Source organism: Alligator sinensis, unplaced genomic scaffold (assembly GCF_000455745.1).
Source record: "Alligator sinensis unplaced genomic scaffold, ASM45574v1 scaffold1389_1, whole genome shotgun sequence".
NCBI lineage: Eukaryota > Metazoa > Chordata > Crocodylia > Alligatoridae > Alligator > Alligator sinensis.
In genome coordinates this window covers 322,052-331,116 of record NW_005843026.1, presented here as the reverse complement: position 1 = coordinate 331,116, position 9,065 = coordinate 322,052, and the positions used below count along the sequence as shown (strand labels likewise).

The 9,065-nt window shown below is 47.9% G+C and overlaps 1 protein-coding gene across 1 annotated transcript in view; it reads left to right on the top strand.

Moving 5' to 3' along the window:
• CUNH7orf26 (chromosome unknown C7orf26 homolog) overlaps positions 1-9,065 on the top strand; it is a 36,991-nt gene that overhangs the window by 16,700 nt on the left and 11,226 nt on the right. Inside the window, exon 3 of the mRNA XM_006036832.3 lies at positions 5,906-5,913. The gene's annotated coding sequence lies outside the window, so the exon portion shown is untranslated. The remainder of the gene's footprint in view (positions 1-5,905; positions 5,914-9,065) is intronic.

Below are 9,065 nucleotides of genomic sequence, written 5' to 3'. Positions count from 1 at the left end.
AGGACACAAGACAGATAGCCCCAAGGCGGGAAAAGTTAGTTTAGGCAACCCTTTGTCTTGAATCTATAAAAGGTTGATTGCCCTGGATGTGAATTAGAGAGGCCACAGCAGAAATCTTCCTGTAAGGGTCTCTCTCCGATAGCTATCAAAATAAAGTTTCTACCTGACCTGATTCCAAATTCTACAGCTTGTTTTTTCCACGACACTTTGAAGGTTTCTAAGGGCTGTATAAACCATTGCATAATCTGTAACAGGTTTTGGAATTACTGCCAGGAAACCAATATGCATCAGAGGCATTTTTGCTCTTAATAATAAAGCACAACATCCAGCCCTTGTAGGAGTGGGTGTGGCTGATGAGCTTTCACTTCAAAGCCCATTCTTCACCAAGAAGAGAATAAACTTTGATTGTGCTTGTAGTTCAGCTTTGTGTTTCAAGTTTATAAGAGAGTCATCAGCCCAGAAATCTGTGAGTAGGCAAGGTTTAGTAGTAATCTTGAATGTTATGGCACTGAAGCTCACTTATTAAATGGGTTCCACTTCTAGCCACATCAGTTTCAGAACTTGTTGGCTTTACTAGAACTTCACTAGGGCCAGGCTTCACCTGAAATAGAACACTTACTGTGTCATGAGAACTGTGCATGTCACTGATTGTTGAATGGTCTTCATGGGTCAAAGTGATCTATAGCACTGAGTGTAAAGTTTTCTTTTCTGAAATGAGCAGGTAAAGGAGTTTTCCCATGAGCACTGCTGTAAATAATGTATGCTGCCTGTGTTCTTCTGAAATGCTGCACTTTGTTGTAGCTATGACACTAATGACTTGTTCATGGCAGTAATCAATTGTTTGCATTTATCACATATTCCAGAGGTTGTCAATTGGGGGTATGCACACCCCTAGGGGTACTTGGAAAGATCTTCAGGGGACAAGTGGGTGAGCAGGGCCAGAGTGCACTCCAGGGCGCGGCAGCAGTGCCTCCCCCAATGCATTGCCACACATGGCCTCTTACCCAAGGGAGGGGGAGGAGTGCACTGGGTGCCGCCGACCCCATACAGCACACTGTGGCATCTCCCCACCCCAGCTCACTCTCCTGAATGACTGCCGCCTGTGGCCAATAGCTGACAGTGAGGAGGCAGTCCTCTGTGGACAGACGTGGGGCGGGGGGCTCACACATGGCAGCCACTGCCTCCCAAAAGCGGGGCTGGGGGGCTTGAGGACAGAGGCCCTTCCTTCTGTGGCCACCACCATCCACCACTCCACACCACTGCCACCACCCACCAACTTCTGACAGCCAGTCGCACGTGTGGCTCCATGGGCTGCTGACAGGTGGTGCGCAATTGGCCAGGATGAGGCCTGTCAGCAGCCCACAGAGCCACACACGCAACCGGCCATGGAAAAGCAGCACACAGTGGCACGCAGCAGCAGTGGCGGCGGTTGTTGCCTCATGCAAGCACCCCCGCTCCCCGCTCCGTCTGGCCGCCACCACCAGAAGGGGTATACTAACCGCACCCTTTCTTGCATAAGTAGGGGCCTAACCACACCCTTTCTTACATAAGTAAGTGCATCACAAACAGGTCTAGGGAGGTGATACTTCCCCTCTACGCAGCACTGGTCAGGCCGCAGCTTGAAGTACTGCATCCAGTTTTGGGCCCCGCACTTCAGAAGTGATGTGGATGGCCTGGAGTGGGTTCAGAGGAGGGCCACTCATCTGGCTAAAGGCCTGCAGAAAAACCCTATGTGGACCGATTGGGAGACCTGAACCTCTTCAGCCTCCGCAATAAGAAGCTGAGAGGTGATCTCGTGGCCGCCTACAAACTCACCAGGGGGGCCAGCAAGAAATAGGGGATACAATGTTTACAAGGGCGCCCGTTGGGGTAACTAGAAATAATGGCCACAAACTGAAAGAGAGAAAATTCAGACTGGACATCAGGACAATATTCTTTATGGTGAAGGTTGCAAAATATGGAATACGCTTCCGTATTGGTGGTGCTGTCCCCTTCCTTGGAGGTATTTAAAAGGACATTGGACAGACATCTGGCTGGGGTCATCTGACCCCAGAACTCTTTCCTGCCCAGGACAGGGGTGCAGACTCGATGATCTAATAGGTTCCTTCCGACCCTAACAACTATGAAACTAGTTTTAAAATGGTTGAAAACTCCTGGTATATTGCATGGCCAGTCATGATCTGAAGTGGGGGGGTTTCCGGCCATTATAAACTGAGTAATATAGGATCTGAAATAATACTTAAGCATTTAGGGTTGATTTGCTTTAATATGAAAGTATTTTAGATGTCCTATTCTCAAATGCTTCACCATCACTTTCATCACTGCTATTCCCTGACATATCTTCATGCTGGTGTTCCTCAGACACCATATTGAATATTAACACTCCCTTATTTACATTGAGTAGCACTGAGAAAAATGCCAAGTTCATTTGGCAATTGAGTTCTTGACCACACTGCCCTCTATTCATCAGAATCACAAACATATCTTCTAGTCCAAAATCTACTTTTTTAAGGGATTCCTATGTGTCCTTCACTGCTGTTTTAAAGCATCTACTTTTCTGATGTGTTTAAAAATTTCATCTGGTGTTAGATCAGCAAAAAGCACCATTATAGACTCATTTTTACAGTCTGAATAACTGAAATGTATCCCATCTCCATAGCACTTTTGTAAACGCATCTTCACTTCATTATTCCTTATTACGTTACCATCTGCCAAATCATTTACAATATTTCTCTTACTTCAGAAAGTGTGAAATGATAGCCATCTTTCAACATAGGCCCTACAATTTCATTTGCTTTCTCAAAAGCTGTATCCCTAAGAGAGGGTGTTTTCTGGGTAACAGACTGCTTAGGAGTGTTGTCATATTTCTTCAGGTACATTTTCAGGCATACTTTGTGATAAAGTAAATCTGCTCCAAACACTTGGGATTCTAATTCCAGGTCTGCAATTTGAGAGAACACATCATCCTGGAGATGAAGAGCAGCTGCCAAAAATTTGGAAGCCCTTTGTGTTTCACAGATGCAGAACTTATCTCTTATTTTGTTCTGACTTTGCTGGCTGCACATAACTCAAGGAAGATTTGCTGATGATTTATATGAGGATGGAGGTGCTCTTGGTTGTACGTAAGAGTGGGTTCTTCATTATGTCTCCTCTTCAGAAAAACAGCTACTGGTAGGTTGACTGTCATTTTCTTCTTACGAGCACAAGGTGGCCTTCTCTAGACATTTTTCAATGTATATTGCTTATAGCATTGGTTATTTACATGGTACACAAATTCACTATCGGTTGACACTTGTCTCAGTCTGTTTGTGACAATATCATTCCTAATCTCTGCTGCTTCCATGATTCATTTTCTTCCATTTGAAGTTGTAGTCGTTTTTTGATCATTTTCAGTCTGACAGATAATGTACTTGCTTAAATCAACATGACTGTTCTTCTCATGACTTCCCAGAAATTACAGTTCTTCTCCTCACATGATCTGCCATGGTCTCACTGTATTTCAATCAGACTTCAACCTGAAAAACAGAAGACAAAAACAGTTACTTGTGAGTTTGGCTGCAAATATGATGACTTAACAAAAAACATTAAACCCATTAAACTACAGTGAATACAGTAACAGTAACCGGTCATTGAAATAATACACAGTAAATAAAAGAGTACACAATAAAATAAGACAGTAGCAACCTCACACATATGACAAACTCAATAATTATTTTGGTAGGGCAATATATGGTACCAAATTTTTTCAATTACATGGGTGTGGAACTTGGGAACGTACTTTCTTCTGTCACTATGACATTGGTAACATCTTTATTGGACTGGTTGACCTTGAAAACATTGGGTTAGACAGCAAGATTACCTTTGTACCATACTTGGAAGAGGAGATACCAGTCACCAAAGAGCAACTGTCACCATGTTCAAAGATGGCATCCTCCCACATTCTATGCGCTGAATGGTGAAGTCTACCCAAGTTGTTTTTTTTTTTATCCTTTCACATGTGTTTCCTTAAGGACAGGTGGTTCTTGGTCGGTTTTGACTTTTCTACAGGGGGTCTATGCCAGGGACTGAACTAAAGACAGGCACAAGAGAGTTTTAAAAAAGGCTATTTATAATCTTAGGGGTTACAACCTTAGTCAGTTTTGACTTTTCTACAGGGGTCTATGCTTCTCTTCCTCTTGCCTTGTTGATGCTTTAGTATCTTTGTAAATTTTAATGTACTTCTTAAATGAAGTTTGTTCCTTGCTTTGTACTTCGTGGATAAAAAGTCTAGAAAATGCCTTGTACAGTGCTATGATATGATGCTTTGAACTGTACCTCACAGCATGTTTTGAAAACTGAAGCCTCGGAAAGGACACTGACCAAAACCTGAGGCACAGGGTGCAGACAGAAGTTACATTTTTCATGAAACTGGCACCGTGAAAGCTCTCTACAGCCATGTCGTGACAAGTGAATGGTTGCAAAGCACTTTAAAAGTGGATGATTGCATGACAAAATTAATCCTCATCTAATCAAAAATCAGATGAAGGCGTTCCACTTTGGAGCACCTTAGGGAACTTCTGTTCCCTCAGGTCAATCCAATGTGTGGGGGCTGGGCTTATGCAGCCCAGCCCTGGCCCTGTTGCTGTCTGCAGGAATGTGGGGAGAGAAAGGAGGAGGAGCAAGCTGCAGGCTGGGATTTCCCAAGCCTGAGCTGGAGCAGGGGCAGGTGGATTGGAGCCCTCCCCCTGCCTTGTGTCCCCCAGGCCTCTCTCTCTCCAGCTCAGCCCAAACAAACCCCAACCCACATCTTGCTCCCTATCGCTTCTCCCCTCTCCCTTCCTGCAGACAGCACCACAGCTGTGGGGGAGGGGGCGGGGCTAGGGGAGAGTGGCTGCAGGCAGGCACCTCTGCTCTGTTGGCTCCAAAGTGGAGCTCTTCCCCCCACCACCCCGCCCCCTAACCCAAGAGGTGAATGTCTGTTGAGTGGGGGGGGGAGGGTGTTCTAACTAATGCTGCTTTATATAAAGCGCCATGAGTTAGAGCAGGGGCCTACGCATCTGTCAGCACCCACAGTAATCAGCATTGCTCCTAGTTTGCCCGGTACTAAGGCATGTCTATATTATATTGTTATAGAATATTTCTTGGATATCATTTTAGTTTGGTTATTAAGACAAGCCTTTCTAGTGCTGTGTTAAATAGTTAGTCACATTCCTATACTGCTTTGTTAATTATGTCAAGGGCACAGTGAGCTGGCTAAACTTTGTGTAGCCTTTAACTTAATCACCTTTGCTGAGAAATGTTTAATAAAGATCCTTTTCCCTTAGCCCTTTATGCTTCTTTTTAATAATGCTAAATGGTACCAGGCTTAACATTGTAGTACTTTTGGCATGCTTCTTCTTTCAAGACAAATATATATGAATGAACTGCTTCTAGAATATTGTCTGTTGTAAACAAGTGGTCATATGAAGTTATATACCATGCTTACTTTATAAGAGTATGTTGCAGTAATATATGCTTTATATCAAACATGGCCAACTTACAGCATGGAGACCACAAGTGGCATGGACAGCCTCTGTGCATAGCACACACCAGTGCTCTTTCCATTGCTGCAGAAAGATCTTCCTCCATATAGGTCTCACCAAGGAGTCAGCAAACAAGCATGTACTCCAGTCTGTGCTTCACTGCACTTGCACCTATTTGTGTCATTAGAGTAGGCTCATTTGATCATGTTTGTTTCTGATCTTACAGTTTGTGTACACAGGCAATTCAGGCATTGCCATGTGCTCCGTCATAATTTTCTTACAAAGGTCTTCCCAAGGACCAAGGTAAGACTGACTGGCCTATAATTGCCAGGGTCCTCCTTTCTCCCCTTCTTGTAAATGGGGACCACATTGGCCCTTTTCCAATCCTCTGGTGCCTGGCCAGTGCCCCACGAGTGCTCATAGAGCCATGCCAGGGGCCCCGCCATGACCCCCACCAACTGCCTCAGCACCATTGGATGAAGAGTATCTGGACCTACTGATTTAAACACGTCCAGCCCCTCCAAAAGTTCCCCAACTAGGTCATCCCTGACCCCAGGCATGGCAGTGCCTCCCTCGCCGCAATTCTTGTGGGGGAGATGTCCCAGTCCCTGTTCAGAAATATGGAGGCAAAGAATTCGTTAAAGATGTCAGCTTTTTCGTTTGCCGCAATCACCAGATTGCCAAGCCTATCCTGTAGGGGCCCTACATTACCCAGTCCCTTCTTCTTACTTCCTATGTATTTGAAAAAGGACTTTTTATTATCCTTAATTCTGGTCGCTTGTCCTAGCTCCATCTCTGCCTTGGCCTTCCTAACAGCCTCCCTGGAGTCCTGAGCAACAGTGGTGTAATCCTCCTTGGTGATAGCCCCTTGCTTCCACTGTTTGTATACCTCCTTTTTTTCCCTTAGGCATCCCTGGATGCCTTTGTCAAGCCATGGGGGCTTCTTAGCACTTCTGCCCCCCTTGGTGTGCATTGGGACTAACTCCCTTTGAGATCAGAGGATCCTCTCCTTAAGGAACAACCACCTGTCTTGGACTCCCATCTCATTGAAGATCCAAGACCCCAATGCCTCTCCTACTAACCTTCTGACCACAATGAAGGCCAATGAAAATGACCCTACTCTGTGAAATCTTAGCAATGATATAGGCCAGGGGTGGACAAAATACAGCCCATGGGCTAGATTCAGCCTGCCAAGACATTTTGTCCAGCCCACAGTGGGTCCCTTGGCCTTGCCCATCCCAGGCATGGGGGGCAGCCCAGGCCATGCCATGGCTCATGCATCTGGTCCCACTGTCCCAGTGTGCAGCAGGGCTGGGGCTGGAATAGCTTGGTGGCCAGACTCTCTTTCCTGGCAGCCCGTGATGACTCCCTCCTGCTGCTGCTGCCAGACACAACCCCACTACCCAGGCACCCTGGCCCATCTGCCCTGCATCCACTGCTGGGTGCAGGACCCACATAGGCAGAGTGCATGATCTGGCAGCTGGGATGGGGCCACAGGCAAGAAGGGAGCTGCATTCAGGAGAGGGACAGGTGGGCAGGGCCAGGGTCAGGGATCAGGATCATGGGGCAATGAGAGTATGAGGCCAGGGCACAGCTGTAATCCACTGCCTGCACACCCCTGTGATGGGCACCAGTTCTACAGGCAGAGGCATGCACGGAGTGGATCACACTCTACCCCAGGTCCTGGCCCCATGCTCTCACTGCCCCAAGATCCTGACCCTGCCCTGGACACAGCTCCTTATCCACCTGCGCCCCATCCCATCCACCTGGCCATGTGCCCTGCCCACACGAGTCCCAGCCAGTCTCCACGGAGACCTCAGGATCACGGGGCAGTGATAACATGGGGCCAGAGCCCAGAGCAGAGCCACAATCCGTTCCCTGCACTCAGAACTGATGCTCATCACAGGGGCATGTGGGCAGAGGTTTGCAGCTCTGCTCTGACCCCATACTGTCACCTCCCTGCAATCCCGATTCCAGTCCCAGCCCCATTTGCCCATCCTACTCCCAGATGCTGCTCCTCACCAGCCCACAGCCCCATCTCTACTGCCTGGCTGTGCATGGGGGCCATTTAGAGAGTTTTGGTGAGCTGTGTGGGGGAAGAGGAGGTGTGCTGGTTCACCCTGTGACAACTCACCAAAACTCCCTATGTGGCCCACAGGCCCAAACAGTTGTCCACCCTACTGTAGGCCAATGATTCTCAACCAAGGTGTCATGTTATTTCTTGCAGTAATAGAGACCGCACATCAATCATCCCTTTCCATCCTCTCCTGCGTCTTCCTGCTCCCTGCAGTGCTACCCCACTTTCCCAGGCTGCTCAACCCCCAGGCCACATGCAACCCTTGCACTGTCATCCAGCTCACAGTGCTGCCCATGGATACATAGGGAGCCCTGAAGTCTGGCCCTATGCACTAGATCAGGCAAGCAGGGTGGTGTGGGGCACGATCATGACCTGTGGGGCCAGACAGATAGTATGGGGCTCTGGGCCCCATTTCCAGCACACAAGATTAGGCAGAGGTAGCAGAGGTCCTATCCCAGAGTCCTATCCCAGCACAGTTGGAGGCAGCACAGGGCCCAATCCAGGCATGTGGGACTGATCCTGGTATGCTGGGTGCAATCCAGCCTGCAGACCAGCCCTGTACCACTCACCTGGCTGTAAGGCTAAAAATTTGAGCACCACTGATGTACTTGTGTTACATGAAGAGGTACCTTACAGTCCCTTAGCAAATATCCTTTATTTACTATTTCACCCTCATATGGTAAGGGATGTTAAACAAGGAATAGACATTTTAAATAAGCAGGTCTAGAGCCCTAAAAGAACTAACAAAGGATCTCTCCAACCTGCTGGCATTCATTTTCTGTAAGACTGGAAGCATGCTAACATTGTGCCAATATTGAAAAGGAGATAGTCTGACTTCAGTTCTAGGCAGGGTCATCCTGGCAGTGGTTGCATCCTCACTCCAAGAAAAGCTAACATCTAAAAGTCTTCCTGAGGCATGTATGGGTAACTCTGCCTGTTACAGAAGAGCGGTGTGCCAGGAAATGGGAGCGCAGTAAATATCACAAGAGTCATTGCAAGAAAGGTTGTTGGACCCCAAACAGAAAGGGTCTGCCAGCTTGCCACTCTAGCACCATACCACCTACCCAGGTCACGTTTCAATAGCCACACAAGGGTCATTCCTGTAGGAGGCAGAGATATCTGAAGAAAACCAGACAGACACAGGAACCGTAATTGTGGACTATATTCTGGACCTTTTTCTGCACTGCTGCGAGGCAGAGGTTGAAGGCTGCAATCCCGTCCCGGGAATTCCCCTGGGATCTCTAAACAGCGCGGGCACAGGTCAGAAGTGGGAAAAAGCATATCCAGGCCAGGGGAAGGCGAGTGCGTCCAGCACAACCGCACGTGGCCGCAGTGAGCTGCTTCACATCAGCACGTCTGCTCGGATTTGTGCTGAAGGCTTGGCCCACAGCTCGGGACACGCAGCGGCCTCCTCCCGCTCCCGTCCCATGGCCGGCAGGTGGCGCTGCCGCCGGAGAGCCGGGCCCTGGCGCTTTTTGGCCGCTGCG